At 46.0% G+C, this 12,703-nt stretch overlaps 1 protein-coding gene across 7 annotated transcripts in view; it reads left to right on the top strand.

The window, feature by feature from the left end:
- The window catches only part of LOC132805834 (RNA-binding motif, single-stranded-interacting protein 2-like), a 339,644-nt gene that overhangs the window by 101,664 nt on the left and 225,277 nt on the right, over positions 1-12,703 (top strand). The gene's annotated exons all lie outside the window — the stretch shown is intronic.

Below are 12,703 nucleotides of genomic sequence, written 5' to 3'. Positions count from 1 at the left end.
TAAAGTGAATATGACCATGACAACTATTGTTGTAAAAACCCTTCTGGTTCACAAATGTCCTTTAAGGAAGGAAATCTGTCTTTACCTGGTCTGGCATACATGTGACTCCTGACCCAAGGCAATGTGGCTGACTCTCTACTGCACTCTGAAATGGCTGAACAAGCATGGGCAGTGAATGCTGGCCCACATTACATGAAAAAAAATAACAAAAAGCTGCAGAGAGAATCGACAAAAGTAGCAAGGGGAAAGTATAGGGAGAGAGACAGCATTCTGCAGTGAGAAAAGTAGGGAGACAATTAGAAAATACCACCAAGAAGGTTAATTAAAACTGTGCTCAATGAACTATAATTGCATATTATATTGCATAAATGGCAGACAATATACAAAACAGCCACTTCTATTAAAAACAGAAGATGTGTAAAATGCAGATAATACATTTATACATTTTGCCATTATATAATGTGCTTCATGGTATATTATTTCAGCTACATACAATATCTAATGACAGCTCTTTGCTGACACAGTCTGTATTTGTGTTTGAACATGTTTTCCTCAGTGATTCGTGCTATGATAAATGATGTTTCTCATTCAGGCAGCAGTCCCTGAATCAGCTGTTTATGGGTTAGAAGCGATTCAGTTCAGTTTATGCAAATGCCGTGGTGAAAGGTGCACCTTTCAAAGTCACTTTGCCACAAAAGCAAAAGTGGGAATGAAAAGTGTCTTTGCTACATTTAATCTCCCAAAAGCACATCTGCAGGACAATGCTGAGCACTTGAAGAATTGCACACACCAACAATGGCGAGGGAGATGTTGCCAGGCCATTTGGGTGCCATCAGTGTCATCTGGGAAAGGTTTTCTTCTCGTTCATACCAGATTGTACACATGTTCTCTTTGAACAGTTTCCTGATCTTGGTAACAATATTCAGTGCAAGAAACCTCCCACCTATTGTTACGGTGTCGCTAACAGGCAGAGTACAAAGAAAAAACTTGCATTTATGTAGCCCCTTATAGCAGTGCAAAATACTTCACAGCACTGAAGTACTTGTGAAGTGCAGCTACTGATGTAATGTAGGAATTGTGGCAGCCAATCTTTGCACCTCAAGCTCCTGCAAATTACGATGTGCTAATGACCCGATTATCTGTTTTTTGCGATGTTGATTCAAAGACAAATATTGGCTGGAGCACACGAGAGAACTACCCTGTACCTCTTCAGAATAGCGCCGTGAGATGTTTCACATCCACCCGATTAATGTCCTACCTGACAGAAGGTGCCTTTTGACAGTGCTCTGCTCCATCATTGCAGCATGGGGAGATGGGATCCTGGGTTCTTGTGCTACAGTCTCAGAGTGGGACTTGAACCCATGACTACCTAACACTGATGTTAGCTTTTGATCAAAGGATCCAGAGTTTCCAGTGACTTAAAGTTGCCCTTTGTGGTGAGGGTTGCATAGTCTAGTCTTACTGTAGGTGTTGCTTGATATACTGTCACTGTAGTGAGAGTTCCTTTGTATAGGCTACTATAGGAGGACCGACATGGTGCAGTGTTTCTACAGTATAAGTTACCATTTCAGTACATTGGGATTTATGGTACAGTATCACCACAGCATGAGTGACATGGTATTCATCAGGAGTTGGATAGTACACATTATCACTACAGTGCGAGTTAGATGGTATAGTCTCAGACTGTGGGAGTTATGTCAGACAGTATCAGTACAGTGGTCATTGTGTGGTACTGTGTTAGTACTATGGAGGTTATGTGGTGCTGTGTCAGTACAGGGGAAATTATGTGGTAGTGTTGCTACAGTGTCACCACAGTGGGGTTACATGGTACAGTATCAGAACAGTTGAAGTTACATGGTACTGCGTTTGTACCACTGGGTTTATGTGGAGCAATGTCAATACAGGGATAGTTATGTGGTCCAGTGTCGTTATAGTAGGGTTACTTGGTACAGGATCTGAACAGTGGAAGTTATGTGATATAGTATGGTATATTGCTTCCCCAAACCTCTTGGATGTATTTACCTTATCTGCTCCACTTAACCTAGCTACATACTCATTGTTTACACACCTAACGTGCCTAAATATTTAGTTACTGCACCCTCAGTGCCGCCTTACCCTCTGCTTCATTGTGATTGCTATTTTTAGCCTTCACTGTGCAGTGCAGAAATTGCTTGTTCTCTGACGCTTTCTACCTGTGGAGCCAAGGATGGTAGCTTCACTCCCTTTCAGCGCACTGCATTCCAGTGTGTCCATACATCAGCAGGAAGCAACTGTACTCTAGCTGCATTCTGAAGCTCACAGCAAACACATGGGAGGGAGCCAGAGGCCCCCAAGGTTCACTCCTTGGGTGAGAGCAATTCTGCTGAAACCTTCACCAGGGAATTTGAAACAAAGAATTACAAATCCACTCTGTGGCTCTCTCAGAGTACAGCATCATTGTGTTGGCTGTCTCAGGGCATTGTGGTGCCTCCCCCGGCTACTTGGACTGTACATCCTCGCACCCTGTTTCCTGTAAAGAATCCATTCCATTCTCCCAGTTCCCCTGTCTCCATCGCATCTGTTCTGATGATGCCAACTTCGACAAGGGAGCTCTGAAATGTCCACCTTATTCCTCAACCGAGGATTCTCCAGCACCATTGTTGACAGGGCCCTCAACCGGGTCCGATCCATGTCTGTACTTCGGCTCTCACTCCCCCTCTTCCTTCCTCCTTGTCCTTACTTACCATCCCACCAGCATCTGCGTCCAGAGGATCATGAGCAGCCATTTCTGCCAGATGCCAGCGAGGTGCTACCACCAGACACACAGTCCCCTCCCTCCCATGTCCACCTTTCACAGGGACCATTCACTCTGGGATATCCTGGTCTACTCTTTCTTCACTCCCAACATCCCTCCACAATCCCATGGCACCTTCCCCTGCAATCACTAAAGGTGCAACACTTGCCCATTTACCTCCTCCCTCCCTCTGTATCCAAGGGCCCAAACACATTTCAGGTGAAGCAGCACTTTATCTGCATTTCCCACAATCTGGTCTACTGCATTCGCTGCTCACAATGTGGTCTTCTCTGCGTTGGGGAATGAAACGTAAACCGGGTGACCATTTCGCAGAACATCTACATTCTGCCCGCAAAAAGACCCTGAGCCTCCGGTTGCCTGTTCCTTTAACACACCACCCTATTCCCTGGTCAACATCTCCTGTCCCAGGTTTGCAGTAGTATTCCAGGGAAGCTCAACGCCAGCTGGGAAACCAACACCTCATTGTCTGCTTGGGGATCCTGCTACCCTCCGGACTCAATACTATGTTCAACAACTTTAGGGCCTGAACTCACCCCATGACCAAGTCCTCATACCACACACACCAGGCCACGTTATCACACAGTCTGCTGTTACATACAATCCACTGTTAGCCACTAACAGTTTCCATTAACAACTATTCACCCTCCCAGCCAGATCGTTATCCACTCCTTTGTCTGTCCAGCTGTTCTCTCTCTTTGGGCTCTTTCCCTAACGATCATTTACGCCTTGCCCCCCCCTCCACCATATCTTCTGCATATAAACCAACATTTTCTGAGCTACCATCAGTTCTGATGAAGGGTCACCGCACCCGAAACGTTAACTTTGATTTCTTTTCACAGGTGCTGCCCAACTTGTCGAGCTTTTCCAGCAACTCCTGTTTTTGTACAGTGTCACTGTGATGGTTGCCTCAGGGTACACTGTCACTGTGGTGACTGTCTCAGAGTACAGTGTCACTCTGCCTGTCTCACAGTACTGCATCACTCTGATGCCTGTCTCAGGGTATAGTGTTACTGTGGTGACTGTCTCATGGTCCAGTGTCACTGTGACCGTGTTGTTTGATGAGGAGTATGTATTATCCATTTCAGGTGTTTTTGCAATCTGTGTGTTCTGGTCTAATTGTTGCTCATCTTCAAGGATATATGAAATAGATCAACATGTTTTTGTGCTCGCATCACTTTGCTTGGTCTGTGCCGGAACATAAACACACCTTGAAGCTTTAGGTGACTTTGAGAGGCCAATCAACTATCACTTCCTTTGCTGATTCTTGCCATTCAGTTTCCTAAATTGCAAAGATATTCCTGTACGTTTCTTGCTGTGTAGCTCAAGTGTCCTAGTACTTGACAGCTGTGCAGGTCCAGTGCAGGTATACCCAGGCTATTTGACTGTGGGGTGAACCTGTTCAGATGCTCATTTGCCACTTGCACTGCCTAGTGGCAGTAGGGGAGGGCTGTTGAGGACAGGGGCTTCTCTGGACAATGATCAACTGCAGCAACCCCAGGTGTGGAGTTTCCTCACCTTCGTCTTAATGACAGACAGAGACCAGTTTCAGTTCTGAAGCTACCACAGAAAGATGCAGGTGAGATTAAATTCATGAGGTTGCTTTTTTTTTTAACTTTTGTCATGTTTTCTTCATGTTCAATGAGACGGAATATTGGGGTCCTCAAAATGTCTTTTGGCTATTCTATCTGGCATGCAACTCTTAATCATTTCTGTTGTGCCTGTGTGTCCAAGTCCTTTCATCACTTCTTCTGCAGGGATTCCATCCAATCCTAGCAGTTCTTGAAGAAATAGATTCTGCTGAAGTTTACCATTTAAGATAATTGCGAGATGCATTCTTGTGATGTTCCTTTGTTCATTATCTTGGCAAAGGTGTTATCAGCTCTATTCAAGTCACACGCTTGGTTAGAGACAAAAAAAACTGCAGATGCTGGAACCAAAGTAGACAGGCAGGAAGCTGGAAGAACACAGCAAGGCAGGCAGCATCAGAAGGTAGGCGAAAGTGAGGACCACTGATGCTGGAATTAGAGTTGAGAGTGTGGTACTGGAAAAGCGCAGTAGGTCAGGCAGCATCCGAGGAGCAAGAGAGTCAATGTTTCGGGCAAAAGTCCTTCATCAGCTGGTAGAGAGGTCGACGTTTCAGATCCTTTTTCAGGACTGGGCGTGGGTGTAGGGACAGCTGCAGATAAGGGGAATGGAGGGGGCAGGGTGGTGAGGTGGGGATAGGTGAAGACAGTTAGAGGGTACGACCTGGTTGGTCAATGGGAGGAATGAATCTGGTTTGTGGCAGGGAGGAGCGGAACGGAGGGGGAGGAGCTGGGAAGGAGTTGGGGGTTGGAAAGGGTGGTTATTTGAAATTGAGGAACTTAATGTTGAGTCCTCCAGGCTGTAGGCTGCCCAGGCGGAAGATGAGGTGGTGTTCCTCCAATTTGTGGTTTGGTTTGTTGTGGCAATGGAGGAGGCCAATGATGGTCATGTCGGAAAGGGAGTGGGGAGGAGAATTAAAATGGGGGGTGACTGGGAGGTCCGGTCGGCCCCTGTGGGCCTGGTTTAGATGCTCAGTGAACCGTTCCCTAAGTTTACGTTTGGTCTCCCCGATGTGGTCTTCTCTACATCGGGAGCACCTGATGCAGTAAACTAGGTTGGAAGAGAGGCAGGTGAACCTCTGTTACCTGCAAGGACTGTTTGGGGCCCTGGATGGAGGTGAGGGGGGTGGTGTACCAGCAGGTTTTGTATTGTTTATGGTTGCAGGAAGGTACCAAAGGGTTTGGGGGGGTGTTGGTGTGGAGAGTGGCACAAACCAAGGATTGTCTAAGGGAACGATCCTTGCAGAAGGCAGATGGGGGTGAGGAGGGGAAAATATTCTTGGTGGTGGGGTCTAGTTTGAGTTGGTGGAAGTGTTCAAGGATGATGCGTTGGATGCGGAGACTGGTGGGGTGGTAGGTGAGGACAAGGGGACTCTGTCTTTGTCTTTGTCTTTGGGGAGGGTGGTTAGAGCAGTGGAACGGGGAATAAAGGTGGTGCAGTGGAGGGCTGTCTGGATGACAGAGAGAGGAAAAGCATGTTGTTCCTCTCCAACAGACCCATCTAGTCCCCCTCCACCACTACCCTCCTCAGCCTTGCAGAACTGATTCTCACCCTGAACGGCATTTCCTTCAACTCCTCCCATTTCGTTCAAATCCAGATGGGCCCCAGCTATGCCTGCCTCTTTGTCGGATATGTCAAACAGTCCCTCTTCAGTACCTATACAGGCTCTGTGCCCCAACTTTTCCGTCATTATATTGATGACTGCAACGGTGCAGCGTTCAGCACCCCGGCTGAACTAGAGCAGTTCATTGACTTCACCTACAACATCCACCACGCCCTCAAATTCACTTGGTCCATCTCAGTCACATTCCTCTCCTTTCTTGACCCCTCAATTTCCATCTCCGGTGACAGTCTCCAGATAGATGTTTACTACAAACTCATAGACTCCAATAACTATCTGGACTGCACATCCTCCCACCCTGTATTCTGCAAAGAACTCTGTCCCATTCTCCCAATTACTCCGCCTCCTCCTCATCTGCTCAGACGAGGAGACATTCCACTCCCAAGCATCACAGATGTCCACCTATTTTGAACAACATGCTTTTCCTCCCTCTGTCATCCAGACAGCCCAGCACTGCACCACCTCCATTTCCTGTTCCACTGCTCTGAACTTCCCACCCCCCAAACGCAATAAAAACAGTCTCCCCTTGTTCTCACCTACCATCCCACCATTCTCCGCATTCAACGCATTATCCTTAAACACTACTACAACTCCAACTAGACTCCACCACCAAGAACATCTTCCCTTCCCCACCTGACTCTGCCTTCCGCAAGGACCATTCCCTTCCGCAATCCTTGGTTTGCGCCACTCTCCCCACCAACCTCTTCCCCCGAACCCCCAGGTACACCATACCCCTCACCTGCATCCAGGGCTCCAAACAGTCCTTGCGGGTGACAGAGGTTCACCTGCCTCTCTTCCAACCTAGTTTACTGCAACAGGTGTTTCCGATGTGGTTTTCTCTGCATCGGGGAGACCAAACGTAAACTTAGGGAACGGTTCACTGAGCATCTCAACCAGGTCCACAGGGCCGACCGGACCTCCCAGTCACCACCCATTTTAATTCCCTTTCCACTCGCTTTCCAACAAGACCATCCTTGGCCGCCTCCATTGCCAAAATGAACCAAACTGCAAATTGGAGGAACAGCACCTCACCTTCCACCTTGACAGCCTACAGCCTGGAGGACTCCACATTGAGTTCCCCAATTTTAAATAACCTCCCTTTCCAACCCCCTTCCCCCTCCATTCCACTCTCCCTGCCACAAACCAGATCCATTCTTCCCATTGACCAACCAGGTTGTATCCTCTACCTGTCTTCACCTATCCCCACTTCACCACCTTGCTCCCGCCACCCGCTTTATCTGCAGCTCCCTCCACACCCACGCCCAGCCCTGAAGAAGGGTTACACCCAAAATGTCGACTTCCCTACCTCCTGATGCTGCCTGGCTTGCTGGGTTCTTCCAGCCTCCTGCCTGTCTATTCAAGTCACAGTCGGAATTGGCATATGCACCCATTGTTCATTTATGCCTGTGCCTTCAGCTGTCTCAACCCTCACTCTCTGGAATTCCTTCTCTGCCTCTCTTGTTTGCACACTATTTATTCCTCAGTCACTGTAAAAAAAGATTGTCTGGCCACTATTATTTTCCCGTTTGTGGAAGTTTGCCATGCACAAGTTGGCAGCCGTGCTTCCTAATTAACTAACACATCAGTCACAACATATCAAAAAGTACTAAATTGTGTATAAAATGTTTTGGGGCCATCCTGATATTGTGAAAGGCACTATATAAACACAAGTCTTGCATTCCTTAAGATGTTTGTTAAAACGGAACATCTCTGACCAAGCTTTTAGTTACCTGTCTTAATGTCTCCTTACATGACTCTAATATTGTCCAGCAGCAGTCCCTGAGAAATGCTAATGGTACTTTTTAACTGCATATTGTTTGCCAATATTACAAATAGATCTTAAGGTTGCCAGGAAAGCACAGATCAGGAGAATGGGGTCACTGAATACTGCACTGGGGTTTAACACTCTTGCCTTTGCACCTCTGTGAGATTTAATCCAGCCAAGATCCATCGTGAGAGCGCTTCCTGTTTGTGGGTCTATTTTTAAAAGGGATTTGACTGTCTCAACCAACTTCCTGCTGAGATTGGCTCCATTTTTCAGGCTGAGGCCTTAGCTCCTACTCCTGTGGTCCAGGAGGATGTTGGGAAACACCCATGAGCAGTATTGAAAGAAGAGCAAGTAGCCATTTTGTGCAGAGCAAGATCCCACAGCATTCTGGTCAACATGTCTCCCTCAAGCCTACACCCACTGAAAGGCAGTCTTTCCACATCTTCAGTACTGTTTGGGGAGAGGGAGTGGATTTTGAGTTGGGATAAATGTTTGCCCACACAACAACAGTCACTTTACCTAAATAGAAGTCGTGGTTCAATATGCCTTAAACCACTTTGACATGTTATATCACTGGCACTGTTAGAAATTTGGTTGTCACAATTTGGCAATTGTTTTTGAGCTATCGCCCCATTCTGGAAGTTTACGTCCCCCGCTGTTTGCATAAAGCCTGAGGGCCTGACTAGCCTCAAATCAGGCAACAGTTGCCACTATTTCTCCATTGTTGGGGAACCAGAGTTGTACACCCAGTTTTTCTGATGTTCCTGGTGGGCCTCTGTCCTTGGACTGACACCCTCAAAGTCCAGTTTCTGCAGCTGATCTTCCCAGGCCCCAGAAGCAACATACTCACCACTCTGTTGTTGGGCCTATCCAGACCAAATTGGTCATGGCATTTTTGTATTGCTGATTTTGGGCTGTAGTTTCATAAGTACAAGGAAAGCCCACTGATTTTGGCTTTGTCTCTTGTTGAGATGCAGCATCAACCTTTGACTGATAATGTTCTTGGGACCTTTGGTGAAGCTAAGGGTGCTACTTAAATGCAAACAGTTTCTTTTCTTCCATCTCAGCAAGGCCATCTCATTGGTCACAAGTATGATCAGACCATTTGACCATGATAAAAGAAAATAGTGTCTTCACTAGATGAAACCACCAGCATTATGTTTGTGTAATCAAAACTCAAAACCAGCTGATTTTCTTCAACTTATCCTGTCATTATCACTGATTAAATGCAAAGCCTCTTGAACTGCATGGCTTAATTTTACATTGGGTGTCCTTTTACCTGTTGAGCCATTATTGGAGCTCATGGTGGATGTAAAACATTGGTTTACGAACAAAAACAAAACACAGGAATGTTCCTCGGGATGAGAGACCAGTTACAAGGAAAGATTGACAGAATTGAGACTGATTGTAAGGATGGCTTGAGAGGGAGAGTTGATCTGTATCCTGAAGGATCAGACAAAATGCATCAGGAGAAACTGTCTTTGTTAGTGGAAGGACTGAGAATGAGGGGACACAGATTTAAGTTGATATGCAAAATAAACAGAAATGATGACATGAGGAACAACTTGTTTAGACAGCAAGTGGTCAGGATCTGGAATGCACAGCCTTAAAACGTGGGGGAGTGGGATTCAATTGAGGCTTTCAAAAGGGATTCAGTTTACGATCTGAAAAGAACACCGTTTGCAGGGCTGAGGGGAATGGTGGGGAGTAGATCTGAGTTGCTTTTGCAACGAGCTGACATGGACACGACGAATCAAAGGCTTTCTCCTGTGTTGTAAGTTTATTTTATGATTCCATGCACGTATTACTTCATATTCAACAATTTGTAGCTCTATTACTAGGGGCAACCTCATGTCGTCAACTCTCCAGGATTGCCCTGAAGTTTCCTGGTTTTGAAGATTATTGTCCTGGAAATTGGTGCGAGCAAATCCTGGGATGGAAAGACAGAAAAATTTGGTCTCTCTGGTGTAACCATGTCTTTGATGCTGGGGGCATGGGTATGAAACGAAAGGCTTTTTGAGTGGGTGGGGTAGTTGGGAGGTGGGAGAGCATGTTTTGAGACTTGCAGGAACGCGTCCATTGGTGACCCTGTGGGAAATGCAAAGTTACTAAGCTACTAGTTACTAAGTATCCTTAACCTTTCAAGCAAAGGTACAGCTTGAAAGGTTAAGGATACTTAGTAACTAGTAGCTTAATGTGATCCTTACTTCCAGCCATGAAAAGAAAGGACAGAATAGATGAGCATAGAGTCGTAGAGTTACAGAGATGTACAGCACGGAAATAGACCCTTCGGTCCAACCTGTCCATGAGGACCAGATATCCCAACCCAATCTAGTCCCACCTGCCAGCACCTGGCCCATATCCCTCCAAACCCTTCCTATTCATATACCCATCCAAATGCCTTTTAAACGTTGCAATTGTACCAGCCTCCACACTTCCTCTGGCAGCTCATTCCATACACGTACCACTCTCTGCGTGAAAAAGTTGCCCCTTCGGTCCCTTTTATATCTTTCCCCTCTCCCCCTAAACCTATGCCCTCTAGTTCTGGACTCCCCCACCCCAGGGAAAAGACTTTGTCTATTTATCCTATCCATGCCCCTCATAATTTTGTAAACCTCTATAAGGTCACCCCTCAGCCTCCAACGCTCCAGAGAAAACAGCCCCAGCCTGTTCAGCTCTCCTTATAGCTCAAATCCTCCAACTCTGGCAACATGATAAGAGGAGCATGACATTAGGAACTAGCATTGAGAGGATTATAAAAGTCTTGAAATCCTGACTTTGTTTCAGTGCGTGGTGTTATAATCTAGAAAGCTAGGTGGTGAAGGATCCAACTGGACCAATCCTTACACACTTTTTTTTAATGAGCATTTATTTACAGAAATGCACATTACAGACATATGCTTCCTAATCTAACAAAATCCCTGAGATTTGACAGCCATGTCAAGACCTGTGGCTGTTTCTCTCCTGGAGATTCTCTCTGACTTGGTTCGTATTGCTCATTTTTATTTCAAGTTTCCTGCATTTGTAGAATTTTGCCTTTGCAACTGGTGTTTGTTGAGGAATCTGCATTGATTAGGAGAACTCCATGATTCTGAATATTCTTGAAACAATAAGATCCTGAGGGGACTTGACAGGGTGAATGCTGAGAGGACTTTTCTCCTTGTGGGAGAGACCAGAATGAGGTGGCACAGTTTGAAAATAAGGGGCCTTCCATTTAAAATTGAGATGAGTATGATCAATAGTCAAAAAATGTGGTGCTGGAAAAGCTCAGCCTGTCAGGCAGCATTTGAGGAGCAGGAGAGTCGACGTTTCGGCCATAAGCTCTTCATCAGGAATGTGGAGGGGGCAGGGGACTAAGAGATAAATAGAGGGGTGGGGGTGGGGGGGGAGATGCTGGGATCATCATATAGCACGGAAACAGACCCTTCGGTCCAATTTTTCCATGCTGACCAGGCATCCCAACCTGACCTTGTCCCGTTTGCCAGCATTTGGCCCATGTCCCTCTAAACCCTTCCTATTCATGCTTTTCAAATATTGAAATTGTGCTCTGTTGAATTCTTGTTCCCAAAGACCAGTGGAGGCTGAGTTAGAAAAATTTTTGTTTAATGAAACTATTGAGGGTTATGGAGCAGAGAGAATGTGAAAATGAGACCCCAGCCTGATCAGCCTTGATCTTATCGAATGGTGGAGCCAGTTTGAGGGGCCTCCTCCTATTTCCTTACAGTTAGACAGAGCCTTGGTTTTAATGTTTCAAATCGGGAAATAAACAGCATCTCTGGAAGTGCAGCATTCCTTCAGGATTGCACTGGGAGTGATAGCCTCAATTTTTATCTTAAAGTGGGGCTTGAACCCACAGCCTTTTTAATTCCAGCGTAAGCACACTTACCCACTGAGCCACAGCTGACACAATGGGAGTAGAAGAAAGAGTGATTTGAAGAGGGATAGAGACATTAATGTGAAGTCTATCCCAGGAACATATCTGAGCAAGGAGGTGATGTTGAACCTGTACAAGATCCTTGTTAGACCTCAGCTGGAGGATTATGAACAGTAGTCAGTGCCACATTATAGGAAAGATGCGAACGTTCATTGGAGAGAGTGCAGAAGCAATTTACACAAATGGTTCCAGGGATGAGAAACTTCAGCTTTGAGGATTGATTGAAGAAATTGGGACTGTTCTGCTTGGAGAGAAGATGGCTGAGAGGGAGATCTGATAGAGGGTTTCAACATCATGAGGGGGCACTGGACAGAGTAGATCGGGGGAAGCTGTTCCCACATGTAAAATGAACAAGAATGAGAGGGGCATGGATTTAAAGTGATGAAGCGAGGGTGATGTGAGGAAAAACATTTTCACCCAGTGAATAGTTAGGGTCTGGAATGCACTGCCTGGGAATGTGGGGGAGGCAGGTTCAGTTGAGATATTCAAGGGTGGCATTGGATAGTTATTTGGATAGAATGGTGTGCAGGGTAAAGGCACGAGATTGGCAGTGGGGATAGAACCAGTGCAGACATGGGCTGAATGACCTCCTTATGCATTTTAACAGTTCTGTGATTCTGATCATTTGATTTGAAGATATTACCATTTACAGTTGTCAATCAGCAGTGGGGAGATGTCAGCAGGCAGATTTGTGGTAAAATAGCTATTCCTCAGGGATGCCCCAGTGCTGAGCCTCAGACCTGTCAACAGTATTGCATGAGGCAGATCAATTGCCGTGCTTCAAAACTGATCAGTTGAGACAGTCAGTGGAGAGGTAACCTCGTAATTGAGTTTCATTAATGAAAGTTCAATGGACCTCACTGAGGCCTTTACGGTTATGAAGGAGTTCAGTCAGTTGGATGTAGAGAAGATGTTTCCACTTATGCAGAGTCCAAAGCTTGAGGTTAGAAATGTAAGATGATCACTCCTAAATTCAGAAGTGTGTTCAGCAGATATGGCTTC

Source organism: Hemiscyllium ocellatum, chromosome X (genome assembly GCF_020745735.1).
Source record: "Hemiscyllium ocellatum isolate sHemOce1 chromosome X, sHemOce1.pat.X.cur, whole genome shotgun sequence".
NCBI classification, from domain to species: domain Eukaryota; kingdom Metazoa; phylum Chordata; class Chondrichthyes; order Orectolobiformes; family Hemiscylliidae; genus Hemiscyllium; species Hemiscyllium ocellatum.
This window is presented reverse-complemented; position numbering and strand designations above follow the sequence as displayed.